The following is a 15,485-nucleotide window of genomic DNA, read 5'->3' on the forward strand; positions in this document are numbered from 1 at the left end:
AGTTGGGGCGCACATGACGCGAAGTATAGTGTTTGTTAAGGAACGCCAGAATGTAATCCCGAATTATATAGGTAACTAAAGAACTAAACAAATGTGTAAAACATTCTGCTGATCAGAAATGTAGGCTACCACGCGCGTCCAGGAAAGGTTATAGATGATTGCATTTAGCTCATGCCCGTGACGATAGAAATATTCCCGAGATTCTAGCAGTTGACAGCAATAGTAACACAGCAACAAAAATAATAACAACAACGACAACAGCAATAACAAAAACAAAAATAAAACCACCACCTAACAACAAACATCAAGTGATTGAGTATATGGTCTCAGTCAGAGCTATTATCATGTCTTCAGTGGCTAATTGACTTCATTCGTACTGCAGCTTCGTGTATGACACAGTTCATCGCAACCGATCGCGACTTATGCTTTTGGCAGTGATGAGTATATGGTCTTAGCCAGAGCTATCATATCTTCAGTGGCTAATTGACTTTTCCATATTTAGTACAGGGCGTTGTAAACATAAATAAACACACATAAAAACACACTATACGTACATACAGATATGCATCAGCAATTTATGTGGCACTTTGCTACGTATGAAACTTTACTGTTGCTCACGTCACAGTAAATCATTCAACTAAATGAGCTAACTAAAACCGAATCCCCTTATTCGTTTTTTCTAACCATGACAAATACATGAATACCAGTAAGCAAACACATCAGGGACATGGAATACAGGGCTAGGTCTAACTTAGAAACTTCTACTCTATTCAGTACCGAACTTAATCAATCCAGGCTGTTAAGCCAGAACTTGATTCTCCTCCGGAGCGTTTTATGACCCATCAGAAATGGCTTAATTCAGTTAACTATAAACATAAACTAAGTCATTAACTCTTCGTGTCAATATAACAGTCAAAACAATACAAATTAATAGGCAGAAAAATTGTCCCAGACATTGTTGTAGTTTGGGAAATTTGTAACAGAGAAAGAGAGATTTGCTTTAAGTTAAGAAGTTTTATGAACTACGCCTCATAGCATCTATAAAACATGGCCGAATCACTTTTGGTAAAGTGCTCAAACATTACACCACTCTTAAACAATATTGATCACGTTAGCGAACAATGTGAAGCTTTCAAACACGATGAAACAACATAAAGAAAACGATCCATCTTCATCAATCATGTGAAATGTACATTAATTGCCCCATAATTTCACCTGCATGCGTACTTCATTTCTCTGAATATATAGAGAGACGATACTTAAGTGAATTTAATGTTCAGATATTTTCATCAAAGTTTCAGAACACTCAAACGTTTGTCAGATAACGTTCTAATTATGCTTCAAGAAACAACTATCCATTAGTCGCCCAGCACTAATGAACATTTTGAATGGCTTTCTGCGATAAAACACCTAAGGATGGTGTTTATAAAATTCCTTAAAAGTCTTAAAAACTAATCCGTTAAAAACTATATATTCACCTGAGGGAACAACGTCATAATCGACATTTTTTGCCGTCTTTCAAGGTCGAAATCAGCCGTATTTCATACCTAATGGTTGGCACTTTAAAATGGTACAGAATTTAAATAATAGGTAATTTTACGACGAAATTAGCCGTGTGGTCAGATCTTTTAACAAAAGATGCTCTCAGCCACTTAGTCTGTTGTTTGCAGAGAATTGTTATTTAAATTAACTTTCACGTAACTTGTAAATGAGATTTAAACTTTAATTTTTTTTGTCAAAATTTTGATCACTTAATAATGATCATTGGTTTCATAATCTGGTGTGTATGAGCCTGAATCGTTACAAACCTTTCTTTCTTAATTTTTTATGTGTCGATGCGTAACGATTATTATTTTCACATGAAGGTGGCAATCATCTTTCACAGTTCGTTCAAAAAATCTCACTAAAATTGCTGGGCTTAACAGACACCTTTGGTAGCCACTTACTACTCACAGATACGATAATTACTTTAAGTTCAGTCTTAAGAAGTCAATCGAGTCGTTCACAATAATTGTACGGGCGACTCGATAATTAGAAAGGACTGATAATCGCTTTTCCGCAGAGTTGAATGGATTCAAAGCACGCGCTTTCTTTGCAAAGGCCAACGCAAAGTGCTAATTTGTTTTGTAAAACTCTTGCGATTCTGAACTTGTAATGTAAAGAGAGGTTCATGAGGAGCAATAAAATGATCTGAATGAGCAAAACTTCACGAAAATGGAAATCAATTCTGTCTACGATCTGAAAACCTGGGTTATGACTAGAACGGAACTCAGTTATCCTCAAAACACACCTATAGATGTAACTCACTCATTCAGTCATATATTTATGTTAATAATACTTGGCGGATTAATTCTGTTTTCTCTTGTTCTGTGCCACTACTAAAACACGTAACAAACGTCACATATCGAATGATTCTCTAAGTCTTTTTGAGAAGATTAATCCACTCGATTGGGGTTGAGCCACCAAGCTAAAACAACGCCAATTACTACAGTCTCTTTGAATCTTCCCGGCTATCGCCTTTGCTCTCTCTATTAGCTTATCATCAAAGCTGTTCCTTGGTGATTTTGTTCTTCGAGACAAATGATTTACAGCATACTAGAGTGCGCAGTGCATAAGGCTTGATAAGGCATTGTAAGAGGATTAAGGATTTGACCTCCCCAGGCTAGACTACCTCCCACTGATCACGACTGAAAAGACGAGCGTCAAAAGGAAAAAATAAAAAAACTAATATCGACTGATATCTCAAGACACCTTCCCGATAACCATACAGCTTGGGTTTCTTGAAATAGAATGCATTAAAACAGAGTGCGAGTTCAGTCGCTGGTCACTGACTCAGTGAACAGGTTGGTCTATCTTAGAAACTTTCCGAAACACTAGCTAATAATTCAATCTTGTATATGATAAGTAAAAACTTCTTCGCATACTCCTGAGGGTATTTTGAGACCGGTGCCAATGTTTAGGAAGATTTTACTCTCGGAACTAGCCCATCATCACTCGCCCCCTTAGTGATTTTGTTCTTGAGCATTGTAAGAGGGTTATGCCTCTCCTCCCTGGGTTGTACTTTTACCCTTCCATTGATGACGATTGAAAACAAATATCTCCGAAAGAAAAAGAAATTAAGAAAGGTGTGACCGTGGTTGTTCAAAGGGTGGGCAACGCTATCCACCTGATAATTCACTATCCAGTGGATAGCACAGTTTGTTTTAGCTTCCCACTATTTGAACAACTGGGGAGTGGGGGGGGGGGGGGGGGGAGGGGTGACAAGATTGGGATTGTACCACCTACGTCCAATGGACTGTCTTTCATACGGACTTAAAAATTTGGATACAAGCCTTAAAATAAGCGTGAAAATTTTATTTTCGTCATGATGCAAACTAACCGTGCGCAGTGTTGTTTTAATTTACTGCCTTATTGATACCCTATTTCAGATAAAAAGGGGACAACAGAGATCTATTTTTAGACCTCTTCAGTTCTTGCTATACTGTACTCACCGTACTCAATCAAAAAAGAGACGAAATGATAACTCACCATATATACTTAAAGGTTTTACTGATTCTTAGTTTTATTTTCATCTTTACAGCGTAGCTATTTTATTTGTTAGTAATTTTTTATCACTGATGTAAATTTTTAATGTAAATTTTCTGGTAAATTTTATTTTTTAAACAAATTTGACTGTAAAGCGCCATGAGCCATGGATATGGCGCTATATAAATCTAGTATTATTTATTTATTTTACCCGTTAACGAGAAAACGACGATTTCGAATTCTCTCAGCCGTAAAGAAATCAACAAGCCGCTATAGCTAATTAATTAAGTTATGCAAAGTAGTTGAAACTAAGCGAGAAAAAAAGAATGATCCGAAAGCTCAGTTTATTTAATTCTTCAACAAGTTTACACATTTGAGCTTAACAATTGAATACCGTTGAAGCCATACAGATGTTCAGTTATGATGCAAAATTTCAGTCAAATTCCTGGGGAGGTACGCGTCTCATGTTCACACTAAATCGTTTGTTTTTGAAAACTTCAAGGAGTTACTTGTCTGTAACTTTCTTAAGAAGTATGTTCGTTTAACAGTCTCAGAGCAAAGGTGAAATACTGTAATACGACTTCACAAGACTACACACTCTTATTAGCTACTACGTTTTCATGTATATGACCTGCTGTAGGTACATAAGTACTGTATCACAGCACTGTAATTGCACCTTCGGTAAACAGGCTGAACTTAATTAACTACAGCCGCATTCGCCTTTCCTTTAAAAATGAGGGGGCATGAACCAAAATTCTTATTGGAAAGAAGCATTTAGCTTCATGTAAGAGTGTGGTAAATTGAAAATGATGTAGCTTACAAGCTCTTAGCAGTGCTTAGCATTTTCTTTTGGATGCACGAAATCAGTGCTTTGGAAGCACCTCATAGTCAAAGCAATGAGTACACATTCCATGAATTGCAAATCAGTACGTTTCCCTGCAAAGTTATTATGAAAATGGTGTCTCCTTTCCTGGACAAAGTGAAATGAACACTTCAAATTTTGTGCAAGGACCAACGGACAATACAAAGTAACCGAATCCTGATATATCTCGTCAGCATTTTGTTTAAAGTGCGTTCGTGCATTCCTTCCTTTTTTCGGTCGTAATATTCATTAACCAAACCCACACTATTGTAAACGAAGCGAAAACAACCTCGCCACGCAGAATTTATGCTAACCTTCGAAACAACAACATTATTTACTTGTAAATCGAATTCAAGATAGACTTACTTCTATCCGTTCTCTTCATGAAGTTGATCCAGTCTGGATGCGATGATTGTCAGGTTTTAAGAGCGGTATCGTACCTTCAACACAAAACAATAATTGGCCAGGAAACTGGTTAAATACAATGTATTCGAGATCAGAAAAACAAGCCTATTAAACGACCATCCGTCTTCGTTTACAGTAATTGATTTTATTTCTAAAGGTGATCCTTGGTGAAATAATCATTTCTTCCTTAGGTTTTATTGTTTACCAAACATTTGAATTGAGCTGTATTATTGATAACCTCGCGGGAACCAAAAGGCGATCCATCATAACTTTTATTGAATGCTTTAGAGTTGACGTGTAGTCACTCCCATGAAGCGGTAAACGACATGGAAAGCCTTTAATTTGGCTCTCTTTTGAAAGGAAAATTCATTTTCACAAGTTCTAAACAATTTCTCTATCCGATCCAATTAAACCGACCTCTTATATTTCATACTAAACGAAGTTAAAATATTCAAAAATCTGATCGCCTTGATTGAGCGGATTAATTGTCAAAGAAATTGTTTTAAGTCACTGAAAGCAGTGCTACCGGGCGATTATATAAGGGCAAAGCAATTAATTTGATTATAAGCTTGTGATTGATAGACTAGAATATACCACCGCTAAATTAAAGACAGCTCAAGATATAAGTTCACCCTGCAGTATAACACCGGACAATATATATCATGTGGACATGTGTTGAGAATTTAAATCATCAACTGGTGTTTTATTTTAAAGTACCACAAAAATTCTCGAAACTAAAAAAGGGATATGCCGTCAACATCCTAAAGGTGCCCAAGCGAACACTGCGAACTTTGGGCTGACATCATGGCGCTATTTTAAGTGTGCTTATTACTTAGGCAATTCACTTGGACTTTTATTCAGAGAAATTGTAACTGCCGTGAGTTATTATTACATTTTCAATTACTTTTTTAACTATTATTTATTTTAGTGACACGCCTGCGAATTAGCTGCTGCATCTAAATAATGGGCACCGTAAATTCTACATGTTGCTAAGTGCATTGCCACTTTAAATAAAGTTACGTCTTATGTCTTACGGCAATCAGCAAGGAGTGTTATATGTTGTGCCTGGGACTAATAGGTATTACCTGGAACACAATGGATCAGACAAAGACAGGAGAGAAACAAATATAAGAATATATAAAAATTCTCATCGTGATTTTCCAACTGCTTGGTTAAAGAGAAGGTTCTCTTCTTACAGAGGAGGAGGAGCTGTGTAATCAGAAAACTGAAAGTTTTGTCGGGCATTCGTATATACATGTTTTTCTATTTGTTCTGACTTTGAATGAGCTACCCGGGTATCACGAGAGAGACTGGACGGGAAAGAATAAATGTCATATGTCAACAATAAAAATAAATTGGGTCATTGTGGGGAGCTAAGTGTTTAGACATTGGCCAATTTAGTTAAGACCATTCTCTGAAAAGGATCGCAACGGAAACAGAAAACTGTTCGAAAAGAGTAAGATGCATAAGGTTAGGTGTTATTGTAATTGCATTCAGTAGATTCATGGTAGGATGGGAAGACGATGATAAAAATTTACTGATAGTGGCACTGCCGAGGCGTCCTTTGTAGTATGCAAACCAGCCGATCTAATTTATGAATTTATTTAAAACAACTGTTGTAAACCGGTTTTCAATAATAAAACTTGCAACATATACAGTAGACCCTTGAAAATTTAACTTTTTATTGATTTATCGGTTGTCGTGGCGAGAAAAAAAAGTCGGCATGTGTAATTGGTAAATATGCAATTGAAAAGATGTGAATTGATTTTGATTTTATTAAAAATCTCACCAAAACAGACCCCACACTTCATTCTTATATTCAACCGACCTACTATGGAAGGATGAACAACCCAATGCATCAGTCACGCACTTTGCTAATGATGGCTCGAAAGGCATTTATTAGCTTTGTCCTCTGACGGAGCTTCATGGGCTATCAGCTACGTATCTCGGCTACTTAACTAAAGTGAAGCCGACAAAGGCAAAACATCAACAAGATGGATTATTTGTCCAATGGTAGAATAAGCACTGTGTAAATTAAACAGAAAACGCTCGGAATGAAAGATATTATTGGAACATAATTTAATTCCAGTAACTCAACTTTAGCAGTGAGACTAAAAAGTCTGTAAAAATCGCTTAACACTTTATAGCTCTCTTGTTAACTAAAGCCAGGCTATATGTACATTTATAAAAGGTTCTTTTTGTGTTGTGTTCGATGAAGCCTTTGTGCACAGCTTTTAATATTGTTCGGTTATTTGATTATCTGCTTCAGTGGTTTTCAAACCTTTTAAGTAAAGAATAATAGTTCTGTTTTTTCTGATGCTATTTATGCTTCGTTTGCAAACATTTTTGAGTTGTATGTTGAATAAAATCTGGAAGACGTTAGTGGAGGCGTAAAAGTCTGCGACAAAGGCATAAAAACAAAAGTTTAATTACCTTTTGTTAATAACCCTTATCTTGCTCGTGAGAGTAAAGTATGCTTTGATTATGTACAATCTTCGAATGATTAAAAATGGGGGTAATTTTTGCCATACTCTAGAGCATGTTGGCTCTGGTAAAACAGTTGCAGTTTAGGACAGAAATGAAGAGGAAAACATGCCTGATTTAGCGCGATTTTAACATGTTCGTACAAACAGATGAATTAGAATTACTACGGTACAAAAGGTTGCATAGCTTCTGTCAAACAAGACTGAACTCTCTGAGGTACATTGCCCCAGGGTGAATCGTGCATTTGATAGCTAGCATGCGAGTCAGGAATTTTCCGGAATCACCTGAGTACCATTCACATCCGTTCCAGCCGCGCTCAAAATCAGTGGTCAGTCGAGTGAACATGCAGAGCAGAGTAGCAATGAACCTTCTTTTACGTTTTTACATCATTTTCCTTTCTTTTCGGGCAGTCTTCTCGTCTAAAGGTAAGTTCACGTTAACTTTCTTAAAAACAGTCATCAGCTTGTTGAAGTAAATTAAACCTGACGGAAAACGTAATTTGGAAACAAACGTTAAGCTTGATAAGTAACAATACAATGTTATCACTTGTTTGTAAATTTGCGAACTGCGAGCATTGCCAGCATCATTTTAGTCTGCGATGCTACGATTTTTTGTCTTTGGTTCTCCAAACGTACACATGTTACTACACAGAGGCTGCACAGATATCTTTCTCAGTGGGGTGTTACCCAGTGAAAAATACCGTCACGACTAAACCTTATAACAAAGTTATGTCACTCTGAGCTACTAGCATTTCAGTCAATACTCTCTTCTCTAACAAGAATTTGCGATTGGGTGCGACGGCAGTAGCTGTTATAAAATGTAATTACTCTTTTATTTTAGTCAATCTTCAATTCAAACTGAATTAAATTGCAAGGCTGACACTACGGCAAGGGCACCGTTTATTTTAATGACCAATATTTTGACTAGAACTGTAGTTTTTCTACACGCTACAGTGACGTCTGGTACGAACATTTCTGCAAAAAGAGATCCGGCAACAAGAAACAGTCAAGAAGTTCTGGGTTTTCTCTGCGTTGTGTGGTTCCCTGCATTTAAAAGTTTATTATATTTGCTATATATGACCATCAGTATGTTAGGCACAGTAGGTTCATTGCGCAGCAACACCTTGACGCAATCGATATATGTAATGTGGGAATGTATTATTTGGACTTCCTTGAAATTTAAGAGCACTGGTGATACTATATAGACAGCATTAAACCGCATCAGATAGTGGTAACAGTTACGTGTCATTTGTATCTAAAATAGCTCGAGGATAGCGACAATCAGACTGGCTGAAGCCCAAAACGTCTGCAAAAATACCGTTAATGGTCAAATAATAACAGTGTAGCATTTTGGGGGTGGCTGTAACATTCTATGACTTTACTTAGCTGCTATGCACTTTTTTTAAAAAATATTATTTTTCCCGCCCTGTCAATCGACTTTCAGGTCATTTCCTTATATTGCTAGTGGTGCACACTAATGGCGCAAAAGAGAGCATCTGTATGAAAATTTCCCGCAAACTTAAACAAATAAAAATGTATGCACGCGACTGCATGCTTTCTAGCTAAGCTACAACCATTAAATTTGGTCAAGATCTTATATCTTCTAACATCTTAAGTTCGCAATTTTACAAATGGTGCATATCGACACAAAATATTTCGAAAATAATGTGACATCGAATTCCGGGTTTTTCATATAAACACTGTTTGAAATACCGTCCCTGATATGGCGGAAAAAAAGCCTTAAAACGGTCTATTGTTTGCTTGCAGTCGATGCTTGTATTGGAACATTGGTAAATAAGCGAACAAAAGAACAGTTTGTTCCACGACAAACAGATTTTAAAAATGTGTAAGAGCAAACAAAGTGTCAATGTCCTGTTTATATCAGTTTGATAATCTTTGGTACAAAAGAAGTAAACAGATGGAAAACACAATTAAGGATTGAATAAGAACGTTTTCCGTCAACAAATAAACCTGATCAATGCTCGAGTGAAAAGCTTTAAATACGTAGCATTCAGAATATTTGACAACTTGTTATTAATTTTGTTTTTTAATTCCAAGAAGGGGAGCCCGCCAAAGGATTAACAGATGATGACGAAAGGAGGTTGCTGACGTTCTTGTTTGATAAGTATGACCCAGAGCTTCATCCCGTGTTTAAGAAAACAGACACTGTTCGCGTGGAGTTTGGAATCTCGCTTCATCAAATCATAGAAGTGGTAAGTCCAAAATAGTTTCAAAGGAAGAGCTTTATCTATGTTATGCATTGTAACCGCAAACAATGGCTTTGAGCGGAGCGCGGCACTGTGATATACATGAAAAGTGTGTTTGTTATGCTTTTGTAAAAGAGCCTACCAAGATCAGCGCTTTAAATTGCCAGTTTTGTTGACTCTTGTTAGTGGAAAATTGTTAGTTTTGAATTGTTTAAGGTAATGATCTGCAGAAATTCTGAAGTTTGATGATGGAGTGACCACCCAGTGCGAATATACCATTTTACAAATTACGGGTTGTCTTGTTGAAATGTTTTCAGTAGAGTATTATCATGCAGATATTTTAGTTCACCTAAGAGTCCAAGGTCAACAACAAGAGACTTTTGTAGGGTTTAGATCGGGTTAACTGATGGATAAACGGCAATAATTTTAATGGGTTAAAAGCGGACAAAGTATCCTCTAATAGGAACGTTGTTAAACATTTCTCATAAATTCCCACCTACTTTGCCGAAACGAAGTTGAAGAACAATATTTTAAAAGTATCTAGTCCTAAATCAGCTGTTGACTATTTTCGGCTGAAAAATGCAAATAATGTAAAAAGACCATCTGTTTGAACTTTTTTAAGCAGGAGTTCGATAGTTCTTTGTTTCTAAAGTGCCCCCTGTCTGCATGCTTTGTTTCCAGATCTGCAGGGGGTTCCGTTAACCATTTATTTTAAGCTTAGTGTGGACTAAACACAAGGGGCTATGTCAAAGTATCATTTAAGACGGATTTGTAGCATGCAACCGAAATGCTTTCGAATCAAATAAAGCCCCCAAATAATTGCTCGTATCCGTAGAGAAAATAAGAAAATGCTTAAAGGAAAAAAAAAAGACAAAAGTATGCTAGATGATCAAAATTGGCAAGATCGAAAATGGATGCTTGAAAGGATTTTTTCTATTGCTGTCAGGCAAACACAAGTAAAGTTAGAGCAATTCAGTTTTTATGCTTTTATTTTGGGTTAAAGTTAGTAATTAATGCAATACTGTGACCTATCCCATTTAAATGCAGTTTCAATTAATTTTGGCGCAAAGTAGTTTAGGTTATTGATCATTTTTGCAATAGCATAGTTGAACTTGACCATTACGAGACAATAAGAGGACCAACTACTCGATCAATCTGATCGACATCTTCCAACTTTAATTATTGTGTTGGACCTCTGTAATTTGACAATGCAAACTGAGGTCATTCAGTGATTTTTAATTATTTTTACCTTTTTTGTTTTCAGGACTTCAAGAATCAAATTGTAAAGAGTAGCGTTTGGATTAGACAGGTATAGATATTTTACGCCCCGTTTTTCCTGAAGGTATAATAGGGACGTTTAACTCAGCTTCAGATCGGATAACGACTACGACTTTCGAATTTCAATCCAGTTACGTTCCTAGATCTTGCTCCCAATCCTTTCCGTTGCTGACTTGTTGAAAAAGAAACTTTGGCACGACATGTGATAATCGAAAGCATAATCGAAAAGTCGTACTCCTTCTCAATCTCAGGTACTTGCAATTGTACTTTGATCTGAAAGTCCCTATTAACTTTCGTGACATAACCTGTGTAGTTGTAGTTCCCTTCCCTTCTCCCCAAAGCTACACCAAAATACTATTTCCAACCCTTAAAAGGTGCGATAGGTTTCCCTGTCATATCCATAGATAATTCCTTCGGATTATTTAAAGTCCTTTTTAAACAGAGTTAATAGGTTTACAAATCACTTTTTAGGCATGGTTTAATCCATATTTAAAGTGGAACAGCTCAAACTTTGGTGGAATAAAAGCTATCAACGTACATGCGTCAAAAGTATGGAAGCCTGACATATTCCTCTACAACAAGTGAGTCATTGATTCTATTCCTTCGCGAGATAGAGAGCGAACTTACATACATGTAATAACCAGGAGTCCTTTCCTAACTTGTAAACTATTGACAAACAGATAGTACAACACTGGAAAGTCCTAAAAGATGCTTTTGTTTTAATGGTCGCACACAGGTGTTTATTCAACAAACCTAAACGTTAGAAGGTACCAATTCAATGGGCCTAATTAAATATAGCTATATATAAAGGCCACTACTGATGTACACATAAGACATATCTATCGTCCTTTCATAGATATCGTACAAGCGACTTTTAAGTCTCTTGTAAAAACTGAATGGCCAGGTAATTTGCTGTCTAATCCTCTAGCTTTACTCAGTAGAGGACATCTATGAGAATACAAAAATACGTTCTCCAACTCTGAACTTAACCCGTTCAGTTAGGCGCGGTGGTGTAAGGTAAACTGCATTGGAGTACTTCACTCTCACAGTGACCCTCTCCACTCAGGAATACAGAATGCTGTATAGTAATTTGTGATGGAGTAGCATCCCTACTACAATTGATAACGTTTTTTAACTGATGCTTTTACGGCTTATGCCACGTCATGTTATACAGTGTAGACGATTCAGATGATGGGGCCCTCGATCGTTTCAAGACCAAAGTTCAGATAACTTCAGATGGAAAACTCAATTGGATGGCACCAAAGATCGTGCAAAGCTCCTGTAAATTTGACGTCACTTACTTTCCCTTTGACAAGCAGGTAGATATGATAAATAAGTCAAATAGCTACGATTAGTCTCACTGTAAAGCATGGCTCATTTTGGAGATTTGAACTGATATTTACGTCCGTTTGGTCTCATATCAATACTAGCAATGTTCCAGTATGGCATCAACTTCCTAAGTCAGCGTCAGCTGATTAATTGTTCGATGATGTTAATGACATATGTGATGTTAACTATTGTGAGCCACTTCAGTCAGCTAACAAAATCAATCAATCAATCAATCAATCAATCAATCAATCATTTATTTGGCCTTTTTATGTGGATCTCAGCAAACCTTTGAGAGCTTTACGAGGAGAGCCCCTGGACAAGTTTACAATTGTAACAATATAAAAATACATGGCTGTGGCATGTAGGTTAAAGTATATAACATATAGGTCGTGTTCTTTTGGGGTCAACCGTTTCAACCACAACCGGTTTTGGTTGAGACGGTTGACGTTTCCCAATAGAACACTTTTCCAACCTTTTTCGGTTGAAACGCGGTAACTCCTGGGAATAATCACCAGACTTCCACGTTCACACGCCGAGGTAAACATGGCGGCCGGTGGTCGTGCTGTTGTGTCATTTGTACTTTTCGAGGTCTTAGAAGAAGAAATATTAAGAGATGAATCCGACGATAAACTAAAGGGATAAGCAGCGTTATTTTTTAGACAACGAACGAACACCTGCTGTTCGTATTCGTGAATATGTGGAAGAAGTTGTGACAAATTTGCCAGACTCACATCTGATGAGAAGTTTTGCACTTTCGTCCGTCCAGCGCATGAAACCTCCGGACTCATTGCTGCTGCCTGTCGAACAGCCTGGGACAGCTGCATTTTCGCCAATTTGGGCGGCCATTAATTCCTGAACCTCCTCCCTGTCAAGTGTTTTATACGAGAAACTCGCGAAACTCGCCATCTTTTTGTTGGTTACGAGTGTCGCGAGCAGCAGCAAGGATCCCAGCAGCAGCAATTTTAAAAAGCCTGCGAAAATGACAGCGGTCACTAACAATACTTTATCAACCGTTTCAACCTGGTTTGATGCCGGTTGAAAAAGTTGATCAACCAAACCAACCAAAAACGGTTCTTTCCCAAAAGAACACGAAAAAACACAACCAACCCAACCAACCTAAAATGGTTGATCCCAATAGAACACGACCATAGTGTGTTGATTGTTACATTTCATTAAGCGATACTGACTGATGTTTTCGTTTTTCTGTTTGAGAAGAAAATTACAAAATAAAAAATAATACAACTTTGTTTACCCAGATCTGTCGTATGAAGTTCGGTTCATGGACGTATGACGGCTTTCGACTGGATCTTGTTCCTGAAAGTGACAGCTGCGAAGGAGACATTAAGAAGTTCATCAGGCATGGAGAGTGGGACCTCATCAGCATGCCTTGCAGTCGTAACGAGGTCATTTACAAGTGTTGTCCAGAGCCTTATCCCGATATCACTTACACAATGGACTTGAGAAGGCGTCATATGTTTTACTTTATTAACATGATCGCTCCATGTTTTCTTATATCAGGTAAAGTGATTCAATTAACTGTATTCCATTGACTACAGGAGTAATAGTCTCACCCGCACCCACACACACCCCAAAGGAAAAATTATCTCCCGTTCAAGTTAGGAGACCTAAATAGGGATGACCTCATGATCCTCCTTTTCAAATACCATTTGTGTTTAAATAAAGTATTATAATCTAAAAATTCACATTGCAAATCCTGGGTGTGTCACTTTGTTTAGTTAATCACATGATTTCTCTCTGTTGTGCAATTACTACGCAAACTTCTCGGTCAATTGAACACTGATCAATATAGAAATAGCACAAATATATAATATTAGCGGAATAAAAGGAGTCGTGGATGACTGGGAATGCAACCTCGTTCCCAGGGCGCTTTTCCCCTGCCCCTCCCGCTCTGAAGAGAGAAGCGCCCTAAGGACGAGGTTGCATGGATGTGGAATCGATCAACACAACTGAGATCAAACGTCCATCCAAAATAAAAACTATGGCTATGTTTGAAGATCATTTACAAATTAGCTGAACCCAACTTAATTTAACATGGCCATATATTTTTACTTTCACTTTCAGCTCTGACCCTGCTATCGTTTTATTTACCACCGGAATCTGGTGAACGGCTTACACTTGTCATCACAAATCTTCTGGCGTTGACTGTTTTTATGCTACTGGTGGTGGAAATTATACCCGCTACTTCTGAGACTGTACCTTTGATATCAGTCTACTTCTATGGCAGTGTCTTTGAGGTGAGTGATAGCCTTTCTTAAATACCTTGGCAAATCTTTCTTGCTTCCTCTCGTCTCTTCTTTACTTATACTTTAAAGAAACAATACAACCTTAACGAGCCATTTGAAATAAGTTATTGATGAACAGTGGAACCTTGATACAATTGACGAACGCCTTTATAACGAAGTCCACCAAAAGTTAACAACAGTAAATTAAAATGTGCCGAAACTGAACCTCGGTAAACAAATCCCCCGTTACAACGAATACATTCTTTCCACTCCTTGGCGCTTCATTAAATCAGTTTCTACAGCTGTAACACTGTCATGTTATTTCTGTCAGGTGGCCTTGGCTCTGGTTGCAACATGCCTTGTCTTGAGGTGCTATTTTAACAACCCTTCCCATACGCCTGTTCCAAACTGGGTACGTCACATAGTGCTCGGATGGATGGCACGCCTCACCAAGGTACCCGTAAAGAAAATACTTCATGGCATTGATCCTAAAGAGTCCTTGAGAAGAGCGCAGTCAACAGATGAAAACGAAAACTTGAGCCCTGAACCTATTGCTCATAAAAAAGATTCCAAATACTACACGGAATCAGATGTCAAGCTCGCAACAACTGCATTTAAAGCACACCTCGCCAAATTTGCCTGGAGATATCCAGCCACGATTGAACCTTCTACCGGCCATTCAACGTGTAAGAAACACAACCCATCGTCTGAGCATGCCACCTGTTTACGACAACATTCAAATTGGAGGTGCCATGAATGACCTTATTACCAGCCGAGCGGCTTCAAGGATCAATCTAGCTGAGCATGACTCACAACCGGTTTTAAACAACGTCAGATCATCAGATGACGTAACTACAGGTACTGATCACGTGACCAGAACTCTGCTCGAGTCTCAGGCCGCTCTGTCAAAAGATGTTGCTGAGATGGTGCGGTATATCCAGGACCAGGAGATGGGTGATCTCATGAAAGAGGAGTGGCAACTCATCGCTGCTATCATCGACAAGTTCTTCCTTTGGATGTTTTTGATAATTTTGTGTGTTTCTACAGTTGTCATTTTTATGCAGGCTCCAAGTTATGCTTGGAGTTAACCCTTTAGCAGTCTCAAGATCGACGGCGACGCCTTATTTTTGCCTTACAGTTTAGGCAAATATTT

The 15,485-nt window shown here is 37.8% G+C and overlaps 1 pseudogene across 1 annotated transcript; it reads left to right on the top strand.

Annotated features, from left to right (window-relative positions):
- The first annotated feature begins 7,549 nt into the window (after positions 1-7,549).
- LOC144658565 (neuronal acetylcholine receptor subunit alpha-10-like) lies at positions 7,550-15,474 on the top strand (annotated as a pseudogene). The gene is made up of 8 exons (XR_013571743.1): positions 7,550-7,701; positions 9,334-9,488; positions 10,747-10,791; positions 11,232-11,341; positions 11,935-12,079; positions 13,346-13,607; positions 14,172-14,344; positions 14,664-15,474. The product of XR_013571743.1 is annotated as a neuronal acetylcholine receptor subunit alpha-10-like (transcript).
- Positions 15,475-15,485: the final 11 nt, after the last annotated feature.

The sequence above is a fragment of the Oculina patagonica genome, chromosome 6 (genome assembly GCF_052425735.1).
Source record: "Oculina patagonica isolate OP01 chromosome 6, crgOcupat, whole genome shotgun sequence".
Taxonomy (NCBI): Eukaryota; Metazoa; Cnidaria; class Anthozoa; order Scleractinia; family Oculinidae; genus Oculina; species Oculina patagonica.